The 27,865-nt window shown below is 42.3% G+C and overlaps 1 protein-coding gene across 1 annotated transcript in view; it reads right to left on the bottom strand.

The window, feature by feature from the left end:
• LOC145392529 (RNA-binding protein 42-like) overlaps positions 1-27,865 on the bottom strand; it is a 112,889-nt gene that overhangs the window by 44,957 nt on the left and 40,067 nt on the right. The window lies entirely within an intron of this gene.

The following is a 27,865-nucleotide window of genomic DNA, read 5'->3' on the forward strand; positions in this document are numbered from 1 at the left end:
CCTCTTTTCCTACCGACGATGGGATGAGGTAGGGTTTTGAGAGCTAGAAAATGTAGTATATTAATAAATGAACAAATAAAAACGAACCCCCTCCTACAGTAACTTTTGCCTCTATCGCTCTCGCTCTCATTTCCTTCCTCTTTTCACAATCATATCCAAATATTTGGCGTAAATAATGAGTGTAAATACCTTAAATATTGGGACACTAACCAAGAAAAACATTTAAGTGTAACCATAACAACTGACTGAAACCAAGAAGTCATCGGCTGTCCACTCCAACCTACCATTTTTCAGCTTTCCTATTTCCTTCAACTCATCCTTGTTTCTTTTCTTCCTCCTACCTTATCCCCTAACTTTATTCTGCCTTCCTACCTTCCTTTATTCTCCTTCCTTTCCTCTTTTCTTCCCCTCATCTTCCTTTATTTTGCGCTTCTATCTACCTTCACGCCTCTTCCTTTCCTCTTTCATTCTCCTCACCTCATCCCCTCTGCTCTCTAAACTTGCTAATTTCAGTTTTCGAATCTTCCTCTATTCCATTTCCTTTCCTATTTCCTTCCCCTCACGTCATCATATCTTCATTCTCACCTTTCAGTTTTACTCTCCCACCTTTCTTCACTCCCCTATTCCTCCTTTTTCCTTTCGTTCACCGCCTCTCACCTCTCCCCCTCCCCTTACAACCCACCCCATACTTCAGCCTCTTATCATATATGTCTCCTTCCTTACCAGCACCCCCTCACTTCCCCCTTCGATCATTTCATTCTCAACCCACCCAGTTCCCCCTCACACACACACCCCCACACCCACCCACACACACACACACACACACACACACACACACACACACACACACACACACATAAAATACGGAATCTCTCTCTCTCTCTCTCTTCCATTCCTTCCCGCTACCATTCCTAATCTCCCACAGTCCCACTCCACCCTCATAATGCCACCCACGCAACCCACGATGTTTTTCTCTCTCCGCTCCCAATCATCCACCGTCTCGCCCACCACCACAACCTCTCTCTCTCTCTCTCTCTCTCTCTCTCTCTCTCTTCCGTTCCTTCCCCCCACTATTCTCAATCCTTCACCTCCACTCTCATAACTCCACCCACGCAGCCCTCAATGTCTCTCTCTCTCTCTCTCTCTCTCTCTCTCTCTTTCATGGGTTTAGCAGAAAGAGAAAGAGGTTGTACATTTATAAATGGATGGGAGAATCAAGATGAAGGAAAGCAGAGAGGTTGGAATGGGTGAGGAAGGAGGAAAGTGGATAAGAGAGGAAATGGAAGGAAGGGTGAGTCTGCTGAAGAAGGAGAATGGGAGAAAAGAGGAAAGAGGTGGTTTGGGCAGTGTTGTTCTGATCCTTTCCCAAGTTACCAGGTTTTTCTTTTCCTTTTTTCTTTCTTTTTTCTTTAATAATGGGTTAGCCTAAGTAGGAAGGGAAAAAATCTTCACGCAACCACTCCTCCCCTTCTCCGACACACAAACACACACACACGCAAACTTCCAATCGTTCCATCATTTCCCTTCCTCTCTTCTCCCCTACCATTCCCCAACCCTTAACCCATGCAGTTCGATGACGTACTTTCATTTCACAGTTACTACCTTCTGTCGATTACAATTTAGGAGACACGTTTCGAACTGCAGGGGCCAAACACAATCTTCATTACCCCCTTCACTACAAGGTGTCTCCCCCAAGCTGAATAAAGTCGTCTGTGGGTAGCAAAAATAATGTGAAAAAATAGGGCATATCGGAATGAAAGAGTTAATCAATCACGCGCTCCACAACTCCCCGCCGTCTCTCAATCTTTTATCAATCCCATCTTCACTCTCCAGCACCATATGACCCCTCCATTTACGCCCACGCAACCCCTTCCTCTATGTTCCCCCTACTCCCCTTCCCCACTCCCATTTATTCGACCTCTCGACCTCCATCCACGAAACCCTTCCCCCCGCCTACGATGTTTCTCCTATTTTCCATCCCCCTCTACTCCCCACTCCCCTACCCTCCTCATCTCTCTCTCTCTCTATCTATCTCTCTCTCTACTTCCCCTATCCTCATAAGATCTCCACTTTCACTAAAGCATCCCCTCCCCCCCATATTATTACCCATCTACTCCCCCCTCCTCTCTAAACATCCCTTCCACTACTTTTACCATTTCAGCATGACGAAGTAATTTTTATCCTTACACTAATACCCCATAACAATTTTAATTAGCTCATGAGAGACCTCTTGTACTATATGTGCGAGCCCCAAGCAGAAAGACCCATTAATCCTTTCACTGTGTGTTTTTATCTGTACTCACTGGAGTGGCGGAATGATCGTAGTACTCAGCTAGCAATTCTGATAAATTTAAACAATATTCCAGCATAAACATGCACATTATTATTGGGATTCAGTGTGATGTTACTAATTTCAATTCCCGTTCCACACAATCACCGACCTGGCGTGCGCGCCACACACACACACACACACACACACACAAGGGGGGGGGGGCTGATGTTGCCAATACATCGTCCGGAATGAGATTTCTTTAAGTCTCAAAACATGCAGCAACCAAGGCGATGTGCTAAACTACATCTCTTGGTGTGCCATAAAAACATGACTGCCTGAGGCAATGGACTGATCAGCCAATATCCTGAGCTGAACACACAAAAATATACCCTTCACACAATTATACTCAGCTTAGGTAATACCCTTATAGAGATGGTGTTATAGTCGGTTGGTTTTTATCTGACGGAATTGGAGCACTTCCACAACATGAATATTAAGGCGTGGTTGAATGATATTCGATCAACCTTAATTCCGACATGGGAATGAGTCTCCGAGGTTACTAATTAACCCTCTGGCCTGATTACACTTGGCTATTGACTAACAAGGGTTACGGATCTATGGCAACTTAAGGAAACGCGAAAATAATTCTCTCAGCCGACCCCCTCAGTCGAATAACAACAGCTGGGTTTTATTTTTGTTATCGCCAGTCGACTGTATTCATCTTAGATGAAAACGCCTGTTTAGGAGGGGTAGAACAAATACCACACTCTCACAATTCTCAACCCTCCCCCCTTCTCTCTCTCTCTCTCTCTCTCTCTCTCTCTCTCTCTCTCTCTCTCTCTCTATATATATATATATATATATATATATATATATATATATATAGAGAGAGAGAGAGAGAGAGAGAGAGAGAGAGAGAGAGAGAGAGAGAGAGAGAGAGAGAGAGAGAGAGAGAGAGCCTCAGTGGTACAGTGGTAGAGTGTGCATTTCGTACACGGGTGAGCCCAGGGCTCGCACCCAGCCAGGGTAATAAACTTTGGGAAAGTTCACCCGGGCACGTACTACATTGGCGGACACAAGGGGTGCTGTGGTTGAACCAGTGTCGCTTACTATGAAGTATGCTTGCACCCAGTCGGCTTGCGCGGGCCGATTACACTTGGTTCACAAACTACACACACATCCAAAGTCACTCCAACACTACAATTACACTTGCAAGCACTTCTCACCCTACATACAATCTCTACCAGAGAGCCTAAGCCACTTGGTAGAGATACATTGGCTGTATCGTCCCGACTTCGGTCGGGATAGGCCTGTCCTGCAGTGGATACTCAAACGGCTGATGATGATGATTTATTAAATATATATATATATATATATATATATATATATATATATATATATATATATATATATATATATATATATATAAACGAAAATACAAATTATATCCCTATCCAAATTTCATGAACTTCATATAACTGGCTATATTTCAGTTATCGAAATTAATTTATACAGGACTTCACTTATACCTGCTGCTCCTTGTGTGTGTGTGTGTGTGTGTGTGTGTGTGTGTGTGTGTGTGTGTGTGTGTGTGTGATATTTCGCCAATGTGCTAATCCTTCAGTTATGTCAAGCACCACAGTCTCAAGAGAAAAATATAACCATCGTTTTAGCACTAATAACAGACATCAGTTATATAAACAGTGAGAGGGACAGACAGACATGCAAATGGATGAATGGATACTAGACAGAGAGATGGACCCTGACAGATAAAGACAGACAGAAACAGATAAACAGATAGATATACATACATAGACGAGGACAGAATCAGATAAAGATAGATAGACAGACACATGAAGAGACAGAGACAGATAGGCAGACAGATAGACTGACAGACAAACATAGATAGACAAAGTTTAATAAGGAGAGAGACAAACAGACAAATACAGACTGCATAAACAAACAAATTATACAAGCTGACATACACGCTGACAGATACAGACACGAATATAGTTAGGGTAACACTTTCAGCCAAAATAGCTTGAGAGAGAGTTTTGATATGTCAGTACGCTTATTCATTATTTGGCTGGTCGCTGAAACTACATAAAATCCTTTGGTAACAGAAAGAGCAAAACAGATTATACTTCTGTTTTACTCTTTCGATTACTAAAGGATTTTATTTAGTTTCAGCGACCAGCCAAATTATGAACATACGTGCGAGACATTTATATCAATCCTCTCTTGTTCAAATACTCTCTCCCAAGCTTAACCCCTTCAATCCGATAATGTTTTTTCCACTGTATTCATGCTATCTGCAGACGATTTTATTCAGCTCAGGATAAGTTTTTCCACCTACAGGGGTTAGATATAGCCTTCATTAACTCTACTGCCACAAGTCTCGTCTATGCTACACAGAACTCTCAGTATGTAACAAAAGCAAAATATATGCCACTGAAATAATTAATACAAAACATTACATACCTAAAATGACGATCTGATTATAAGAGTTAATCTTGGAAAAATACAACCAACATAATCACCATTCACCATCAGGACCATATCACCATCCAAGATAGTCTCCAGCACGCCCATATACACCTCTTGTTCTCTCCCTCATTACACACACACACACATACACACACACACACACACACACACACACACACACACACACACACACACACACAATGTCGATCCCTCACCCATATAGTCACCCCTTGTTACCGTACTTCCCCTTCCGTATCCCCGCCAATCACACACTCTGCCGAGAAACATTATGCTAACTTGATCTGCATTCCCTATCGAACCCATTTTCCCGTCCACCATTTCATCCCACAAATCCCCACCAAACTCGCTTTTTTCACATCTAGTTTTGATCGTTTCTTTCTTTCTTTTCTTTTCATTGTGTGTGTGTGTGTGTGTGTGTGTGTGTGTGTGTGTGTGTGTGTGTGTGTGTTCCTTCCCGGCTGCTTCAGTTTCCATTCCCAACTTGCACATACAGCTTTATAGGTTTTACCTTTACCCTTTTTTTTCTTTTTCTTCTTTCCTTTCTTTTCTCCACCCTACTCCCTCTGTTCTGTTTCTTTTCTTACTCCTTTGGCTACTAGAATTTCTGTTAACTGAACAAAATCGTCCGGCGTGGGTCCAAATCTCAAGTATACCAATAAAGGGGTTATTCGAGATAGTCTTTGAAGCCTCCGAAGGCTATAATTTTTCTCAATTGAACACGATTTTCTGGTATTTTTCATGATTAAAAAACCCTGGTGGACAAGCCCCAGGGAAAGAGTCAACCCCCTCAATACAAGAGATATCCCTAAACTTAATAAAATCATTCAACGGTAGGCAAACAAATGATAAAAATCGTCTTTCTTTGTCAAAACGTCACCAGAGTGCTTCTACCCGTTTCCAGCTTCAGAGGCAATCACAAACTGAATACAATAATAAGTTGAATATGGCCCGCTAGAGCCTGCCGTCCTCAGTTCGACATTTTCAAAAGTTATTCAAGAAGAGAGAGGGGGAATATGTGGACCTATGAGTTACGCGACTATAGGCAAGTAAAGTGGTAAACAATCGGATACCCTTCCTGCAAAATCCGCATAACAATCCACGGAAGTAATGTACACAAGGGGTTCACTGGAGGTAAAACACTCTTTAAAAAAGGGGGAGGGGGCAGAAAAGGTTAATGTACGCAGCAGAACTGGAACATGCTATACTTTCAGCTTCGTGACAGGGAACACTGAGATGGCTGCTACTCTCTCTCTCTCTCTCTCTCTCACACACACACACACACACACACACACACACACACACACACACACACACACACAAAACAGAGAGAGAGAGGGGGGGAAGGAGGAGGGGGGTAGAATACAGGCTAAAACAGACGAGGTTCCTCTCTCTCACCTACATTACCTTGCTACATTACTGTCGGTGGGTTCTCGGAAGCGCTCTATAAATACCGCACAATTCTACCCTCGTGATTAGCTAATGGTGCTGCGGGTTACGACCTAACGATGGCTAAGAAAGATCACATCTTAATGGTATAATTAATTCACAAGGTGCTACCTTATCACTTAAGAATTAAAATGGCTAACAAGGCAGACCATAACGGTAAAAGCTACTAATCCACAAAGTGCTACTCCATCAATTCAGAATATTACTCAACCTAATGACAGACGATTTTATTCCATTGCAAGAGGCAAGCATTACCCAAAGGGTGATATGATGAAGATTTTACCTGTGTAACAAGACCTAGCAAATGGAAGCAATGCAAGCTTATCATGCAACTGTTGGGAGAAGTTTTGAAATAAGCTTTCACCCCGATCAAAACATTCATCTTACAGCACATATTTTCACAAGCTATAATCTCATGGTCTCTCCCCACCCCTCAATTTCATTTCATCCAGTTCACTTCTTTGTTCTCTATTCTCTCTCTCTCTCTCTCTCTCTCTCTCTTTTTACCTTCCTCTCCCGGCATTTTCATTCATGGAGGATACTTTGAAATAAACCTTCACTGTCCTCAAATTGCAACTCCTACATAAGCCACTGTTAATGGAAATGTTTTACTTCCCCAGCTCCGCCTCTCTCTCTCTCTCTCTCTCTCTCTCTCTCTCTCTCTCTCTCTCTCTCTCAGTAACGCACATTTCTACACCACCCTCCTTTGACGGTTTCGTGGCGCGACGCAGTTCGCTCGGATCTTTCTGGCTACCGCGAATTATTCTTATGCACCTCAAAGGTGAAACCTCTCGGACTAAAGTAGTTAAAAACATGACAAGGCAGACCTCTCAGGCCGAAGTGGTTATGAACAACAGTAATACCTTTAGCACCTTACAGTGGCGAATTTGCACTGCTGGCTTTCCTCAGGACAGCCTTACACATCCCTGTATGCTGCATGTCCTATTTCAATAACAATATATTACTCCTTACTATGTAATTCAACACAGAATGATAATATGGAATCAGACGACACTCCTGGATAACTAGACATAACAATCTTAAGGATAAAGATAACTATCCACTTCATTATCCTGTGGGTAGCTACACTTCCTGTGTTTACCGTACACTGAATGCAGTACTGTATCATTCATTCATCATCCAATCCTACATTTTCCCATGAGGAGCGTAGGAGTCCGGAGCTTGGCAAGTTGGTCCTAACATTTAAAATGACAGTGACCAGTCTCACTCATCCCTGAGTGGCATTGCGTGAGCAATAAACCCCAACCATCCCTTGGATATGAACCTTCCTCAGCTCAATCCGACTGGGGCGCCGTAATTACTCACTAAACCATCAGGCGCCAAAATCTGGTTATCTGGCTACCACCCAGCATAGTAAATGGTTTCCCGGTGCACAGGAAACCATTTGGCTTGTCACTCAATGGAGAGCCACCCACAGGCAGAAGGAAGAGGAAACAATGAAGGGAAGAAAGACAGAAGAGGGAGTGTAAAGTCACCCGTAGGCAGAAGGACGAGGAAAGAATGAAGGAAAGAAAGACAAAAGAGGATGGAAGGAAAGAAGGATGGAGGAGAGGAAAGGGCAGACACCCGAGAGCAGCACTATAACAAGTGAGTGGATGGTGAGCGCCCACATCTACCACAATAACTCGTATACCACAATTTACGTTTTGCATTGTGGCATAACCGCCAACCACACGGCCAACACCGTCACTTCACCCACCTACACTTTACATACGCATCACCTACCCCACACTTTATTACACTCAACCACCTAAACTTCATATATACATCACCTACCACACCACCTATAATTGCCACAATCACACTACCTACCACACTAGCACACCACCTACCACATTCTACCACACTACCACATCACCTACCACATTCAACCAGACGACCTGCACACTCCGCCACACTCATCCTACTCAACCACGCTACTTACCACACTCTACCATACCACCCATTACACTCCACCACACCCTTACTACTGTACACCCAACCACACCACCTACCACAATACCACACCACCTACCACACGCTACCTACCATTCTACCGCAACACCCACCACACCCTGCTACACGATCTACCATACCACCTATCACACACTACCACACCACACTTTCCATACTCCGTCCCCCACACCACTTCACCTAACCTAACCTAACCTAACCTAAACCTAACTTCCTAACATACCACAACCACTACACCACGCCTTTCATAACACTTAATAATCTACGGTCACTGGTTATCTCTCGCTCAATCTAGGCTCCAGTCCAGCTAAGCCCACTTCTGCTCTATCTTTCCACCTGGCAATCACGACCTCGACAATAGGGAGAGAAGAGTGGTCGCTGCCTACAACTCTTGAGGGACCTCGGGAAGAATGGACGTGCTTTTTTGTTCATTTTTTTAAATATTCATTTTATGATTTATTGGTTTCATTTTTTCGTCAACAAAGGTGCAGATGATACTGTTGCTGTTTAGAATTACCGCTGGGAATTATTATTATTATTATTATTATTTACTAATACCATCATCATCATCATCATCATCACAACCATCGCCAACACACAGGGACACACACAGAATCTTAATCACCATAATATACAGAAACACTCTCTCTCGCTCTCTCTCTCTCTCTCTCTCTCTCTCAAGTTCGCGCGCTACTGCCCACCACTTGTATTTTAAGCACTCGTCTATCCATTCAGGTACTTGTATGGGTGCGTAACAAACATCAATAAATGGGCCAAGACAGCTAAATTATACTAAATTATACATAAAGGCTCACCCACACATGGACAAAACAATAGTGTGTGGCTACAACTTTATTAAACTTATGATCTGATACACACACACACACACACACACACACACACACACACACACACACATATATATATATATATATATATATATATATATATATATATATATATACTTCCTGGCCATAAAGGCTCACCCACATGGACAAAATACGTGTGTGTGGATAACTTTATTAAGCTTATGATCTCATGCACACACACACACACACACACACACACACACACACACACACATATATATATATATATATATATATATATATATATATATATATATATATATATATATATATATATATATACATATATATATATATTTATATATATGTATCGCCTAAGGACAAACATAGGTTTAGTGGGAAAAATGGGGCCCAGGGGCCTTCTCCCTCAGATGAAGTAGTCACTCAGGGTCCCAGGCAATGACGGTATGCACGATCATTGAGCTCTACCCGGCAGTGCCTGGTAAAACCCTACCTCTTTTCCATTTCAGTGAACAATTTTAAAAATCCTAACCATTAACTTTTCGCGTACAATGATGTCTTGATATTACCTCGTGCGGACGGAGTCCGACGAGGTATTGTTTTTGGCCGTTTGTTTGTTTGTTTCATTGTTAGCAACATTACGGAAAAACCGCTGCATGAAATTACATTAAACTTTCAGGATACGTAGGCGCTGGTCCCAAAAGAAAGTGATTAAATTTTGGAGGCAATCGAGCGACCCTGAAAGGTCAAAATCAAGGTCATGGATTTTCTGAGGGCTATAACTTGGAACCGGCTGAAGATACAGATATTTACTATTCCGAACATACAGGAACTCGTAATATCGGCTTTCATTTGGCACCAAGACCTTTGACCTTGAGTGACCTTCAAAGGTCAAACTCACGGCCACGGACATTCAGGGGGCTATAAACTGGTTGAAGATAGATATATTTACTATTATCAGCATATAGGAAGTCCCATACAGATTTTTAATTGGTATCATGACCTCTGGCCATAAGTGACCACGAAATGTCAAACTCGATGTCACGGACATTCAGGGGGCTATAACTCGAAACCCGTTGAAGATAGAAACTTACTATCTATCTATCTATCTATAGCCCGACGCCCTAATCCCGCAAAGGGTGGCCGCAGACAAAATGCCTCCAAGTCACTCTGTCACCCACCATTTGACTCCCCTCCCCCCAACTCACCCCCCCCTCCCTCATATACCTCTCAACTCCATCCCTCCACCTCATCCTCGGTCTACCCCTTCCTCTCCCTCCCTCCACCTCACCTACATACACCCTCTTAGTCAGTCTTTCATTCTCCATCCTCTCCACATGTCCAAACCACCTCAGTGTAATTCTCCTAATCTTTTCAACCACATCAACATCTACCCCACAACGTTCCTTCACTTCTTCATTCGTCAACCTATCCCTCCATGTCACTCCACATGCTCCTCTCAAGTAACTCATTTCCACTGCTCTCACTCTTGACTTGTTCCCTTCTTGCAAGGTCCACGCCTCGCTTCCATACGTCAGGGTAGGGATCACAATACCATCATGCAGTGACTTCTTAACTTCCATACTCACCTCCCTATTTCTCATCACTGCTTTTATTTTGCACCATGACCTTTGACCCTGAGAGACTTTGAAAGGTCAAACGCAAGATCACGGATTTTCAGACAGCGTAACATGAAAACATTTGCGTCATTATCTTACACTTTGTGTACCGTATTGGCACTAAAATGGCAGTATCGATTTGGTATTCACCAGCAATATAACAACTGCTGTCGGGTGAAGTTTGTTGTGCCTGGCACCACTTGCTCTGATCTTGGTATAGCCAGATGATTTCTTCAAGTCGAGTTTATTATGTACATCAGGTTACGCTTGATCCTTCCTCCCCCCCTATCATTTCCGTGAACAAGTAGCCTAATACGCATACTCCATCTTTAACTCTGTTAGTATGATGATGTCTAGTTTTATGTCCCACAAAGTTTTCAGCTTAACTCTCTGAAGACCCCGACAACTCTATCATTCTATCCCAACAATGTGAGTCACAGGAGACGAGTGTCATTGCTGTCACTATTAACCTCATGATCGAGATAACTCCAGTAAATATTTACGAGTATGCCAGCGGGGTGAGTCATAGGAGCCCGAATGTCAATAATGTCACCCTTAACCATGATCGGGATGACCCTAGTATTCTACTCCAGCTAACATCAGACAATCTATTTGGCTGAGGGCGTTAAGTCAGATCCCTCGTACTGATGGAGATACAACTACCTTCACTGACTCCTTCAGTGCGATAGCGTCTTTACTCATGCTACCGCCAAACCGTTATATTCAGCTAACGAGGCCCTTTGTAATTGTTTATAAACATTATCCACTGGTACCCTTCACTATGATAATGTCTATTTATGGCGCAACAACACTGACGGCCAAATCAAATCCCGTGTGTCCCTAACTGTATTACTCACTGACTTCACTGTACCCATTTGTGTGTGTGTGTGTGTGTGTGTGTGTGTGTGTGTGTGTGTGTGTGTGTGTGTGTGTGTGTGTGTGTGTGTGTGTGAGAGAGAGAGAGAGAGAGAGAGAGAGAGAGAGAGAGAGAGAATCTGGCAAAGATGCAGCCGTACAGTTTTACGATCTTGCGTGTGTTGTGTATCTGAGGTGTGTCTGAGGGGGGCGTCTTCTCTAAGTTTGTGTTCGACTCCACATTTTTCTTTGGATTTCGCCGTGTCCACACGTTTCGGACACATTAAGCATACGGCTGTTACTTTCACACCAACTACCTAACGCTACCCAACAAATGACATGAGAGCTACATAAAATTCTTCCCCGAACAGGCAATGATGGAGGGTTAAGAACTCTCCACCACACATCGGCGAGACAGGAAGACAGAAGACAGAAGAAGACAAAGGGCACAAAGCGAAGGGGAAGGAGGGACAGGAGACGCTGGAAAAAAAGATATTACGAGAAAGGAAAAAAGAAGTTCCCCCACTCCCTCACGCTCTATTCGTCCTGTAACTATGGTAAGCCTCTCTCTCTCTCTCTCTCTCTCTCTCTCTCTCTCTCTCTCTCTCTCTCTCTCTCTCTCTCTCTCTCTCTCTCAAACACTTGTAATTTTACAGTCAATACAATTTCAGTAGAAGAATCTAATTCAATGGTTTGAGTGATAACTGAACTGAGAGTCAACATACAAATTGTTCTTAAAATCTTTCACTTGCGCCGCCTAAATATATATGCAACACCTAGTACTACAGCAAATACTTTATGTTTCCTTGGCAAGAACTTTGGCATCTGAATCTGGCGGGTGAATGGGAAATATATATATATATATATAAATATATATACTGTATATATATATATATATATATGTATTTATAGATGTATGTATATATATATATATATATATTATTCTTCATAATTTTTCTCTCATTTCAGACTGACTAATTAGATAACTGAAATGGTCTCTAATTAACCAAAACTCTCTACTGGATTGGAAAATTTCTTGAATCGATTTCAACTTCGTACCCACTTACACTTTTTTTAATTTTCTGCAAAATACAGCTCTGACAGGCAGATCTACTCATAATTAATCAGTAAGACCCAGCTAACTAATAATAAAGTTATATCCCCAAGGTCTTCCACCAGCGCTGAAATTCTCCTAATAAAAAGAGTGGCCTTCATTACTGCGGGTGCCACCTGGTCCCTCCCTGCTGAGCACAGAGTGAGGAGATGGAGAGACTGTGGCGGGCCTTATTAGCCCCTTCAATCCGAGGAAGTATTTTTCTTTTATTCCTATTTCTAGACAATCTTTATAGACGTGGGAATTGTAAAAGTGAAGGGGTTTATGGAGGCAATACCCATCCCCTTTGGACCTAAATGTATCCCCAAAGCAGGATAAAATCGTCTAGGGATAACAAGAATCAACTAAGAAACAAGTCACCGGACTCAAGTGATTAACCCACCCGCTGCCTCCCACCACAAGATGACACAGTCCAGTGTATACAGTAAGGTGACGACAAAAACAACCTCTTGATTGTCGCTCCACTCAAACATAATCATCATCTTGGATTCTAATTTCTTAAACATTTACTTCTCATAGAAACAGCTGCTTTCGACAAACCCCAGACATTATTTTCAAAATTCTTTCACTGGGTCAGATTTCCCTTTCCTTTATAAAATTCGTCTGACATGAAACTAGAAAGGGTATAATTGTGCCAAACCAATTCAATTAGTCCCGCGAGAGTCTAAGACCAGATTATTCTACGGTTAATTTTTGAGTTATAAATGTTATATCAACACATGTGTAATGCTGATGCGTTAGGGAGCTGCAGTTACTGACGATCATATGGTTTCAATACGAGTATTGTGAGAGTAACCATTTTCGCCCACATTCCACAAGCCCAACGGTACTTGTGATTATGTAACGACTTAGAAAAGGACCTGTGTTGATACAGGATTTTTAAAGATAATAATTTGCCCTACAATAATCTGAAGCTTCTCAAAAATCTCACGAGACATTCCGTATATCTGTTGTCGTCATGCCTCGTACAAAAGCAAGTCATACAATAATGCGCCGCAAATTTAAGTGAATATAATCAGAGTCCCTGCATACATTAACTCACCTGAAACGGTAACACAAATGCAATAAAAAATATAAAATACATCACGTCACTTCTATTCAACTGCAGCTAAAAATCTACATACCGTAGGCTTTATTCAGCAATATCTACTGCATAGCTCTCAAATAATCCGCTTTGCTCAGTAATACCTCTTATTCATCAAAAGTCTCAGCAAGATGTCAACAAAAACTTCCTCCCTGTCCAGCTGCGGAGAATAATAGCGATTCAATTTTAGTCTAACAATTATGAAACACATACATAACATTCCGAGAAGTTTGTTGGGTTCCGAAGGTCGTATTTGCAAGTTTCGAAAATCATTGCTCACTGTTCAACTGTTTATCATTATGAGCGAATATTTTACGTACGCAAGCATACATTTGCGAACATAAATACTGATTCACTTCTACACGGGTTCGACTACTACTACTACTATTACTACTAAAGAGACAGTGAGCAATGCCTTTCGAAACTGTGTTGCGTTCACTAAAACTAAAGTTTTCTGGATATTATGTAAGGATTTTATAATTCTGCGACAAAAGCAGATTACTTATTATTGTCCGCAATACTGTATCTTCGTTACACTCACTTTATTTTCACGTAAGAAAGATAACCATGGAGACTCATTTCTACCTCGTCTCAAGCGTATCGAATTTCATACAACCACGACTCAGCATTCATGTTGTGAGAGTAGCCCAGATTCGTCATATGAATACAGACCGAGCACACCTTACATTTTGAGACAAGGGACGACGATACTGTAAATGACACTGCTTCTAATGTGTTTTTGACCGATTTAGTTACAAGTGTTGCCGCTCGTTGTCACCTACTTCCTTAGCCTTTGTGGAAGTTAGACGGTGAAGTGTGTGTGTGTGTGTGTCGGTAAGGAAGAACTGTACGGTCTGCTATGCCAACGGTAATAGTCATAGATAACATTCACGCAGCAGTAAAGGCACTGGGTTGCGTTTAGGTGGGCTGGGAGTAAATACAGACAGACGGTATCACTAGGTCGCTTCAATATAACCCAATTTGCTGACCTCCCTATACAAACATTAAACTGCATACCTGGCTGACCACGGACATCACCCTCATAGGACCTGCAAAGCTCTCCTTCTGTTACGTGGGAGGACACTTTTTTTCTTTTTTCATACTGTGAACACATGCGGCTAATTTGTTAACGACAAAGGTGACTAACAAAAATCATTATTTTTGTTCCTTAAGTGGGCAGCCCTCCTTAATTTACAATTACATGTATCTGTGCGTGTGTGTGTCATGCCGATTTAAGTTGTTCGTATAAAAAAAAAAAAAGCAATCAAAATATTTCTACCTAGCCATAATACATTCCCTCTACGTTGAACACTGGCGATACCGTATACTTAAAACCTCAAATATAACCACAACTGCTTCCAGTCTCCACCAGAACACTTCAGCATCCCACTGTATCTACAACTCTAGACATCAATACCCACGGTTATCTCGATAATTTACCCGATACGGTGCTAACTTAACAATGAGGTCATATAGCTCGGAACAAGGTAGGATGCATCGGTAGTACTTAAGACTAATCCCTACCGACTACCTGAGGGTTGGTAAGGTACATGCTCAATTTTTGCTGAGTTTCAATCTTACGCAGCCTATGACAAGGAACTGTCGAATTTACGACCCAGATGCCTATTTCTGTTTTAGATAAAGTACAAAGAGAACAAAGCATCGGCAGATGTAGGGAAGATCATCCGCTGAGTTACATCAAGGTTAGGCAGGAGAAATGGTTCAGTAAGTCGCTAAGCCAATTAAAGCTCTTCCTCATCTCCTATCGCCCGACAAAGGCATCATTAAGACGAACAAGAAGGACGTGCGAGCCAGGGATCAGGGGAACTCGAGGAAGGGATAACGAAGGCAGCGTGCTGCTGGCGGCGCCCACTCATCCCCCTCCCACTCATCCCCCTCCCACGCACCTTTCATATAAACACCAGTCGATAAATTCTGCGTAATCCCACGACACGACACCAAAAGACATGCACTGCCATTTGCTCTTTTCCAGATGATGTGGGAACTCCTAATTTGTCCACATCATCCAGTTTTCCTGGTAATGACAGACCGTGGAGTACTAACCGAATTTCCGCGAAATGAAATTCTTTTTTATGCACTACCATGTCCACCGCTCACAAGAAAGCCGTGTTAACAATATTTAAATTCCGTCCTGTATTTTCCTGTTTCTAGCCATTACACCATAAAAGAACTTGGAAGTAGCGAGGACTGGGCAAAGTTCACTGGCATTCACAGCAGCAAAGACAGGTGAACGCGCGCCTTCCATGCTAATATGCGACTTGAAAATGTGTGGGTGGAGGACGAATTACACAAGTCACACAATGGTAATGGCATGTTTACAGGTTCGCGGAAGGGTTGGTGTGCTGGTGTCGTGGTGCCTGCTGTTATCTGGCGGCCTCTGGCAATACACAGCGGCCCAGCGGGATACCGTGCACACCTACAACTATCTTCCCTTCCTCGCCGACCAACCCAGGGAACCACCAGAAGACTCAAGGAACGACCAGCCATCGATTACGGAGGGGATGACAGTGGAGGGGCGTGATAAGAGGGTGTTTCTGAGCCGCGGGTGGGGTCCAGGGGGGTACGAAGCGCCCCGTCCCCCACCATCACCACCCCACAGGTTCGCACGTCGACCCCCATCTTGGCCGGAACAGCGTACCAGTGGGCAAAAATTACAGCCTTCAAAAATGGGTAAGCACTGACATTCATTACTATTTTAAAAGCCTAAATGAGTCGTGACCTTGACAGAATTTAATATTTTGAAAAAAAAAAAAAAAATCTACAAACATGGTTAGCAATAAATCAGTCCTTATTGATGCAATAAATCAGTCATTAACGTACATTACTGTAATTCACTTTCATTTTAATGTTACAATAGATATATACGTTCTTAGCTGCGCATGGTGCACTTAAATATTAGTATTTAAAAGCACTTCGTTCAATTATCAATCAGTTACTTGCATATTACTTTATTAATAACTCAGCGATTACACTGTTCTAGCGCTTTTGTAATTAATGTACAAAAGAATTTCACTTAAGCCCAATCCTCACCTTACATGAACTTCCATAATTATCAACATTTTCATCATTCTCACTGCAACTCGACACCAGATTAACGTCAACGATAACTTTACGTATACATTATCTTTAAACTTTATGTACACTGTACTATTTTTAAATTTCACTATCTCTGGTGACAGGAGAAAGAATATTAAAATTACCGAACGCATTACCTTCTTAAGACGAACATAGTTACTGTATGACAGTAGCGCAGCCAGTTCACATTTCGGTGGAGGGAAGGCAAGGTGAGGTCAAGCCCTGTTCTGGAGGGGGAGGGGGAGAGCACTGCTGCATAGTGTGCCCAGATGAAATCTGAAATTTCAAATGAAGGGGACCAGTGGGGTGGGGGTCGGACTGGGGGTTGGTCGAAGCCCTAATGGCTACGCCACAGCTTAAGAGTCGGCAGTTGGGTGTTGGAAACCCTCTTGTGATGGTATGAAAATGGCAACTACAATATCAAGCACTTTTGTCGCACGCAGCTTTGCAAGTCTTATAACAAAGACGAGGGGATTGTTCAGAGGGTCTCGTTTCTTGATTTTTGTCCCTAGGGAGATCCAAGAACCACGCTCAGAACCTTCCATCCCACCCACATTTCATCGTACAAGGGAACTGGATGACTCGTTGAACCCGTGCTAAAGTTTAATTGATATTCGTCAGGTACGCGTTCTAACTACACATCACTGGGAGTCTCGATTACAAAATGTCCATTACAAGACTCGCTCGGACATGACCTAAAGTCCACTGAACACACACACACACACACACACACACACACACACACAATTCCCATCACATATACTAATACTGTACTTATTCGCCTGTTCCTACTGTCTACACTAAAACTTACTGCCCACATTAACATAAATGCAGTGCTCACAGTAAGACACTTACTAACCACTCTGTAACACACTGCCCACACCAAGACTTTTACTAACCACACTAACACTTCACTTTCCACACTAACACTTCCAACACTTTGACTCTTGCTAATCACATTAACACTTCACTGTCCATACATTCATTGCCAACACTTTGACTCTTGTTACAGGGTTTTCACACTAACAACTGCCAACAACTGTCCTAATACTTTTTTTTTTTTTTTTTTTTTTTTTAAATACAGTAACGCTTGCAGTCCACACTAACGCTCATTTCCCACACCAGCCCTGTACTTGCACATCCTACTCAACAATAACCTGATACAGGTATGCATAGCACTTGTTCAATCACATACATACATACAATCATACATACATACATAATCATCTAACCCCATGAGAAGCGTAGGAGCCCGGGGCTAGGCAATTTGGCCCTGACATTTAAGATGAGAGTGACCAGCCTCACTCATCCCTGAGTGGCATACGTGAGCAATAAACCCCAACCACCCCTTGGATATAAACCTGCACCAGCTCAATCCAGTTGGAGCACCTTAATTACCTATTAAACCACCAGGCACCATACTTTGGTTATATGGTTACCACCCAGTGATAAATGGTTTCCTGGTGTACAGGAAACCATTTGGCTTGTCACTCAGTGTAGGGTCACCCACAGACAGAAGGAAGAAGAAAGAATGGAAAGGAAGACAAAGGAGGAAGAGAGAAAGGGCAGTCACCCGAGGGCAGCACTACACTGTGTGAGTGGATGGGGGGAACCCCCACCTACCACTTCTTTCTCAGTCACTCTTCATCTAAACACTACATCACACACTCATCTATATAGAGTACTGTGTAATACAGTTGTATGTATTTATTCAATTAAAGTTTTGGACAAGAGTTTGGCTGCTTTTTTTCTAGTACTGTATACTTTTCAGCTTATTATGGCCATTTCACATTTTACTAAGTCTGCAAGCCACTGATCTCTACTTGCTGCCTGCCCATTTTCGTGTTTCTCACAACCTTATTTCAGTTTTCCTACCAAGAGATGATTCTCTTCATTTTCCAACAGACTTTTCAAGCTGGAGAGGTTAGATATACCTTTCATTTAACCCCTTCATTATACCTTCTTTACCCCTTGCAATGCAACATGCTTCCCTAAAGTTTAACAAAATTGGAAGCAGAGAGTAAAATGATAATACATCAACAGATTCAAAAGTTTAAGCTGAGGAGTAGACTGTAGCACCAGTCGAGCAGGGCAGTACTCCCAAGGTGGATGGAGAGCTGATGACGGGGGGAGCTGGAGCTCCCATTTCATCAGCCCTTGGGACCAGGTCCCGACCATCCCCCTTTGCTGAACTTTTTCAGTGTCTCAGTAACACAAAGAGTAGGCCAGCATGTTCTCCAATACAAGTTTCTCTAACTATCAACACCAAACTGCATGCACAGTACACACTACACTTCCTTTTCCAAAAAAAAAAAAAAAAAAAAAAAAAAAAAAAAAATCATGGCAGCTCAACACGTGGCCTCAGAGTCCCCGGGGGGGAGGGGGGGAACATAAATGCCTCCACCTTCCGCCCCTCTCTCGATGACGACTGGAGCTGCCTGGAACCACTGTCCGACTCTCTTCTTCTTCATTTCTGCAACATTTGCAGCCTTTCCTCTAATTTTCACTATCACCTCTCCTTCTCTAAACCTCACCTTCTTTTTCTAACTGAGACTCAGCTGTCTGAGGCAACTAACAGAAGATCCTTTTCTGTATCCTCCTACTTTCTCTATACTCATTTCAAAGCCAAAGGTGGCTGTTGTGTATATACACACAACGACTTATCTTGCTCTCTTGTTACTGAACTCTATTCTTCTAAATTCTCTACACTCTGGCTTCGGCTTTCCTGTCATTTTCCGACTACATATATCTGCGCTATTTACTTATCTCCTAATTCTATTGACTACCAAAAAATTCTCTGACTATCTTGCTTCTACGATGGAACACATTCTATCCATTTCTCCTTTCACTGAAATCTCCATTCTAGGATTTTTCAATGTTCACCACCAACTCTGGCTCTCCTCTCCTTTCACTGATCCAGTTGGTGAATAAGCCTACATCTTTTCTATCCTTAATGACCTAGAGCAGCTTGTACAGCACCCTACCTGTATCCCTGACTGCCTTGGAGAGAGCTCCAACATACTTGACATCTTCCTTCCAACCAATCCTTCTGCTTACACTGTTAATCTTTTCTCTCCGTTGGGCTCCTCCGATCACAACCTTATCACCTTAACCTGTCCTATCACTCCGGTAAGGCCCGTGGACCCTCCAAAGAAACATTGTCTGTGGCACTTTGGAGCTGCGGATTGGGAGGCCCTCATGCAGTACTTCTTTGATTTTCCCTGGAATGATCATTGCTTCCATGGCTGGAAGCCATCTGAGTGTGCCTTACGCATTACAGAGGTTATTCTCTCGGGCATGGAACATACATTTCTTTCTCATATCCTTTGACTAATGCAAAGAAGCCTTGGTTTAATCACACTTGTTCTAAAGCTGTCCGCAACAAGGAGAGGGCCTATTAAAGGTACCGGAGCCAACCCACCCCTGAATCGCATCTTTTATATGTTTCTCCCCGGAATCGTGCTAAGTCTGTTCTTCGCTCTGATAAAAATACTGTAATTTCATCCGTACTAAATGCTCTCAACTCTGCAACTGGAATTCTTACCGCTCCTTCTGGCACCTTGCCAAAAACCTTTCTAACACCTTTACCTCATCATCCTTCCCTCCCCTTGTCTACTCTGATGGTTCTGTAGCTATTTCTTCTACTGATAAAGCAGATCTCTTCGCTCAGACTTGCTCCTCCAGTTCCACCTTAGATGTTCTGGTGCTGTTCCTCCATCACTTCCCCCCTCTGATTTCCTCATGGCTGACTTTTAAATGACTTCAGATGATGTATTTTCTGCCACCACAGGCCTCAATACTAATAAGGCAAATGGGCCTGACGGAGTCTCTCCTGTTGTTATCAAGAACTGTACTTCTGTGCTTACGCCCTGTCTAGGAAAACTCTTTTGCCTTTGTCCTTCGAACTTATATCTTTCCTTCTTGCTGGAAGTTTGCTCTCATTCAACCAGTCCCAAAAAAGGGTGACCATTCCCAACCCTCTAACTATCATCCATTTGCTTTAACATCCTGTATCTCAAAAGTTTCTGAATCAATTCTTAACAGAAAATTTTTAAAGCATCTTTCCTATCACAACCTTCTTTCTGATCATCAGTAAGGGTTCCATCAGGGACGTTCCACTGGCGATCTTCTCACCTACCTTTCAGACTCCTGGTCATCCTCCTTTCGGGACTTTGGCGAAAGCTTTGCCGCTGCACTTGACATCTCAAAGGCTTTCGATCGAGTTTGGCATAAATCTTTAATTTCTTAACTGCCCTCTTACGGTTTCTATCCTTCTATCTGTGCCTTCATCACTAGCTTCCTTTCTGGTCGTTCTACAGCGGCTGTTGTAGATGGCCATTGTTCTTCTCCTATATCTATCAACAATGGTGTTCCTCAGGGCTCTGTCCTATCACCAACTCTCTTCCTTTTACTCATCAATGACCTTCTAAGCTGTACATCTAACAATATCCACTCATACGCTGATGACTCCATCCTTCTTCTTTCCATTCGGTTCTCAGAACGTCCATCTCAGCAGTTACTTCAACAAACAAGGGATGAGGCTATGGCACACTTAATGTCTGACTTGGCTTGTATCTCTGACTGGCGTAAAAATAATCTGGTTGTTTTTAATGCATCAAAGACTCAGTTTTTACACCTATCAACCTGACAAAATCTTCCACAGGTATACCCACTAATGTTTAATAATATTCAGCTTAATCCTGCATTATCCTTGAACATGCTTGGGGTTTCATTTACTTGGGACTTATCTTGGAAAGATCATATTACATCTCTTGTAAAATCTGCTTCCAAGAGATTAGGTGTGTTAAGCCAACTCCGTTCCTTCTTTACCCCTGCACAATTGTTGACTCTATACAGGGGTTTTATTTGCCCCTGTGTGGAGTACAACTCTCATGTTTGGGAAGGCTCTCCACATACAGCTCTTCTCAATAGAGTGGAGTCAAAGGCTTTTCGTCTCATTAACTCTCCTCCTCTTACTGACTCCCTTCAACCTCTGTCTCTCTGTCGCACTGTTACATCTTTATCTCTTTTCTATCGCTACTTCAATGGTCACTGCTCTTCTGAACTGTCTGCATGCATTCCTCCACCTCTATGACGGGCACGTAGCACCCGTCATGCAGCAAACTCTCATCCCTTTTCTGTCCAGCTCTCTAATGCAAGAGTTAACCGTTACTCTGTCCTTCATTTATGCAACAGGTCAACTCTGGAACTGTCTCCCTCTGTCTGTGTTTCCTGCTTCCTATGATCTCCAGTCTTTCAAACACAGTGTGTCCAGGCATCTCAAAATGATCAGATGTTGAATTTGGCTCTCTCTTGTATTTTGTTTTTCTCTTGGAAGGAACAATAATCATGGGCTTGCGGCCACTGGTTCCTTTTTCTTTGCATAAAAAAAAAAAAAATCCTCTCCCTTCTCACAATCTCCATATTCCATATTTCCCCAGGGACAGGACTGGGAGGTGCCAGGTTTGCAGCTCTGGTGTCCATGGCACGCCAAAGGTCCTCACCCTCACAACCCAAGGCCAGTCAACGCCGCTTCCACTCCATCTTCACCTCAGGCACCTGGCGACCACTTGGCAAGCGCAGCCCCAACTCTTACCCACCCCAGCTACCTGTATATGAAGCTACTGATGAGTATCATGATGACAACCAAAGATTACTGCCTGGGCTGCTAAATGATGAAGACAGAACCAAACTAGGCTCACTGGACGAAGATTCAAGTTGGACTGGCTATCAAGCTAAGTCAGGGTTACAAAACATGGAACAAAGCCTTTCCGGACAACAAACCAAACGCAGTGGTGTGTTCTCCTCATATGGATGGGGAGCTGGAGGCTCTGTTACCTCTCCCCAAAACTTATGGTCTTCACACTCTTCTGCCATCAATTGGAAGCCTACTTTTAATCCCATTACAACAGGACTGACAAGATGGAATGGAGAAAACAACGAAAACACAAACGTAACCCCAGGGGACAGAAACATTGCAAGTTTCCGGGAAGGTGCACCACTCTTCCACCTCTTTCTGTCTCGTGGCTGGGGGCCAATGGGAAGATGAGGTGAATAATATGTTCACAATCCCACTTAAAAACTTGGGCATACGGAAGCCTTTTCCATTTTATTCTGGTTACCGCAAAACAATTTTATTTAACTTATGATGGACCTCTCATTTTTACGGAGTTAAGATGCACAGTAGTAGTCACTATCTACATGAACACAACCTATAGAAGTCAGGATAATTACCTCAGCTGTATACTAAGCCAAATAATTCAACAGTTCACAAATTGCTGACAACCCTAAGTCATGTTTGCTATTCACTGCATTCAAAATTACAGTATACTGATAAAGCAAAATGCTCCTGAAATTGAAACAGAAATATCTCCATGGCTTCATACCTTATGCTTCCCCATATTGAGTTTTGCTGATATGCAATTATTACTATATCTTATACTTCAAGAACAGAAAACTTGTCACCTACTGAGAGGATGAAAGCAAAGTAACACATCTTGTCTAGATATGAATTATACTATATATACAGTACTGTACCTGCCCTTACCTTCAAAATAAGTTACATTATTGTGTAGTACAGAATTCCTTACTTAATGCTGAAGATAATTATGTTTCTACAAATTGTGTTAAGTGAAGATTCCTTTAAGTGATGGCTATGATCCACCAGGAAAGATTACTTTAAACACTACAAATTCTTTTTCAAGACTACAAATAAAGTAAGTATCACATCAAAATGTATCTGATGTGACTAGGTGTATATAGGTGCATCAGATGTTAAAGTCCATAAGCATTTTAAAGAAATGAGTGGCTGTGTTGAATGCTGTTGTTTGTATCAATTCTTACCCCTCAATCAACATCTTGACCACTTAGTAATGAGCACTGGCAAGGTATATGCAAGTGAACCTATCTTTATTAACAGAGACAGAGTGAAAACATGTTAAATGAAAGCACGTTAAGTGAGGAATAACTGTACTGTACTGTATCGTATCCACCATCCAACCTAAAAAATTCATTTATGATATAAGAGTACAGTATGAACTGTTTCTTGGCATAATATCAGTACATTACACTTGGTTCCATTCACATAATACGCACTGTTACTCAAACAAATGACTGATTAATATGGCAAGAACTAATGCACTGTACTACATTTTCAGAATTTTATAAAGTAATGGAAAGGTCTCATTTTTCTATGGTCTGAGACATTACAAACACAGGTTACACACGAAACAGATGCATATATCAAATTTAATATATAACTTGTTATATAAATAATAAACTGCACACTGCAGAACAAATGTGATTAGTAATTGCTATTAAGATTTTAAATTTAAATTACACAACAGAATACACCATAAAGCAACCCATGTACAGTACTGTAGTTAAGAGAGCTTCACAACATTACAAGTTGTCATGCCTGGTGCAGCCAACCTGTTGGAGACAATAACACCATTGCACACTACAACTCCATTCACACACTGTCAAGGAAAATAACTAGTGCATCAAAATTCCTTACAGTCATTATTACTGCAAATGGGAAGATGGAAATAATTAGGAATAATGATGACATGGTACAAGTCTAGTTACTTGAAACAACAACTGCAATGATATTCAATTAAAAAAAAAAAAAAAAAGGTAGTTGCAAGAAAGTGTTGCCAATCTATAGTTGAAATAAATATTTGCATTTCTTTTGGAGTTTTCAATTTTTTTAATGCCATTTTATACATATGGAGCAAAAATCATTAGCATGGTAAAAAACGTCCACCCCGCAACAAGACAAATCTTGCGATTCACTTTCAGGTGACTATTACACCAAGTGACAAGTCAAATAGTTTCTTTTGGTCCAGGAACCCATTTCCTATACTGGGTGGTAATTACATAATCAAGAAGACATCTGGTGACTTAGTGGGTTACAGTGCTTCAACCACTTGTGGCCCAGGAACGTAAGTAAGCAACTGATCGCTCAAGCCTTAAATGCCTGGACTATGTCGTCCAGCCACAAGCCTCTCTACTCCTCATGGGTTAAAGAAATGGATGACTAATAAAATTATAACATGAACTTTCCTTGTCTGTGTACCTCAGAAGAGTTTTCCTAATGTTGTCATCATCCACCTGCTCTTTTTTCTTCATCACAACATTGGAACTATATCCTGATATCACACTTCAAATGGAACTTAAACACCAAATTATACACATTTTATGTCCAAGTGACCCACTAATACAGGGGAAGTTGGTGATGCATAAGTTTGCCCATCCACCTCACAGCTGCAGAACTCCACTTAAATTCTGGTACCAATCTCTTGGATAGTTCCCCCCCCCCTGCCCTGTTCACTGTATTGCATCATTTATAAAGGGTCCAACAAACTTGCATGAATCTGCCATGGTCACCCAATAGCAACTCTCCATGCTGCTCCATCTCTGCCAGCCTCCCTATTCAGTTCCTTATCCCTAAGGTCACACGAATGACCTTATCCCAGGTCTTTTTTTGGTCTGCCTCTTACAACCCTAGCCCTGACGTTCACATTTCTAGATCTTCCACACCCATTTGTCACCCTCCATTCTCTCCACATCTCCAAACCATCTCAATCTATCTCTTTTCATCTCAACACCAATACATTCAAGTCCCATCCTTCCTCTCAGCTCAATAATTGCAAGCCTAGCCCCTCCCCCCAAGACTTCACATTCAAAGACACTACACATTCATCTAATCTGTGTCATTTCTGTATCCCTAAGCCTATGCATATCCTCTTCCTTTACTGCCCAGGCATCACTTCCATACAACATTACACTCCTAATGCATTCCACATACAAAGATCCCTTAGCATGGAGGAAGAACCTTCTCAATGTTACAAGAGGCATCAGCTCCCTGAACTTCCTCCAACCACATATCCTAGCCACAAAGCTAGCTCCAGCCCGACCTCCAGCACATAAAATGTCTCCCGAATAACAAAACTCCTCCACACACTCAAGAGAATTTCCAGCAGGACCAATCCCTTCACGTCTGACAATATCTACATGCTCTCCCCAACATACTGCACACACGAAATCGGCATTATTTCGCAGCCTACCTCTAACACCACTACATCTCTTATGCACCCACTTACCACAAACACTGTACAAGATGGAGTTACTTTCCACACCCTGTGGCATACGCCACCATCCCTAGATAGGATCATTTTTGTTTTATCTGCATTTTTTATTCTCAAACCCATTCTGTCCCTCCACTTACTAAATCATTCCTCTGCCTCCCTTTCATTCTCTGCAATCAACACCAAGTCATCCACATACAATCATCCTCTATGGGAGTCCATTTCTGAAGTCATGTGAGGGAGCTTCAAGCATCATGGCATACAGTAAGGAACTCAAGACTGATCCCTGATGCATGCCAACATTCACAGAAGACTCATCACTCAAATATCAATTCACTCTCACCTAGGTGCGAGCATCAATGTACATAGGCATAACCACTCTAAGCAGCCGCTCCTCGATCTCAAGCTTTCTCGCTGCCCACTTCACCACTTCCCTAGGGACTCTGTCAAAGGCTTTCTCCAAATCAACAAAAACAAAGTACAGAACAGTTCCCTTTTCTTTCTTATATATTTTTCCCAATGCTGTCAGATAATGAATATGGCATCAGTGGTTCCTTTACCAGGCATAAAACCAAACTGCATCTCATCAATATTCACTCTTTCCCTTACCATACCTTCTAGGACTCTCTCCATTCTCTTCATCATCTGGTCCAAAAGTTTTATGCATCTATAATTTCCTCTTTCCAGGGCACCACCCTTCCCCTTATACACATTGATAACTACAGTACAGTATTCTGCCAGTCATTTGGGAAACACACTCATATATAAAGCTGAATTTATCAATCCATCCATTCATCATCCAATCCTACATTGCCCCATGAGGAGCGTTGGAGCCCAGGGCTAGGCAGTTGGTCCTGAAATTCAGGATGAGAGTGCCCAGCCTCACTCATCCCTGAGTGACATTACATGAGCAATAAACCCCAACCACTCCTTCAATATAAACCTGCACCAGCTCAATCTGACTGGAGTGCAATAATTACCCACTAAACCACCAGGTGCCAAAATTTGGTTATATGGTTACCACCCAGCATAGTAAATGGTTTCCTGGTGTAGGGGAAACCATTTGGTTTGTCACTCTGTGTAGAGTCACCCACAGGCAGAAGGAAGAGGAAAGAATGAAGGAAAGAAAGATGGAAGAGGGAGTGTAAAGTCATCCGTAGGCAGAAGGACAAGGAAAGACTGAAGGAAAGAAAGACAGAAGAGGATGGAAGGAATCAGTAAATAAACTCATTCTTATATCTCCTGAGGCCTTCAGCATTTCGGCAGTCAACCCAGACACACCTGCCATTTTCCATAACTGCATCCTGCCTATAGCCCTGGTCACTGTAGCAACATCAATCAAAGGCAATAGGCCAAACACCAGATACACTGACTCCAAACCTTCCCTGTTCCAGTCAAATTCCTCATTCAGCGACAAGTTATACTGCTCTCCCCAGGCATCTTTAATATCCTCACTGTCCACCACTATCTTTCCTTTGTCATTCTTCACACACTGCTCAGCACTAAACTATGCAGGTATGTAATCTAGCTGCCAGCTTGCACAAGTCTGACAATTGTGGGCAGCTTTCCCATACTGTACACATTCAGCCACATTTAATGGACTCTGAAGGGCAACAAATCCATACAGGCATGAAACACTATCATCAGTAAATGAAGAAATGAGCTTCCCCAACCTGGTGCTTCATGCACAGTTCTAAATGTGGAAAGCTTTCTGAAAGTAGGATGAGAAAATCATTGTGGAAAATTGGCACTGAAGTGGCGGTATTTGTGAATGAGTCTGTAAATACCATTAAGGGAAACTTGGGAAGGTGGAAACAGGCAAGAACAAATAAGAGTACAAACCAGTACCGCTACTTCCTCTTAAATTTCTGTCCTGAGTGAGATAAAATCTGGGTCAGGAGAATTGATTGACACACACAGTACCAACCAGCGGACTGGTACGTAACAATAACTACTATTGGTCATATTCCAGGGGAAG

Source organism: Coenobita brevimanus, chromosome 22 (assembly GCF_032717465.1).
Source record: "Coenobita brevimanus isolate Jiangsu-jjx chromosome 22, ASM3271746v2, whole genome shotgun sequence".
NCBI lineage: Eukaryota > Metazoa > Arthropoda > Malacostraca > Decapoda > Coenobitidae > Coenobita > Coenobita brevimanus.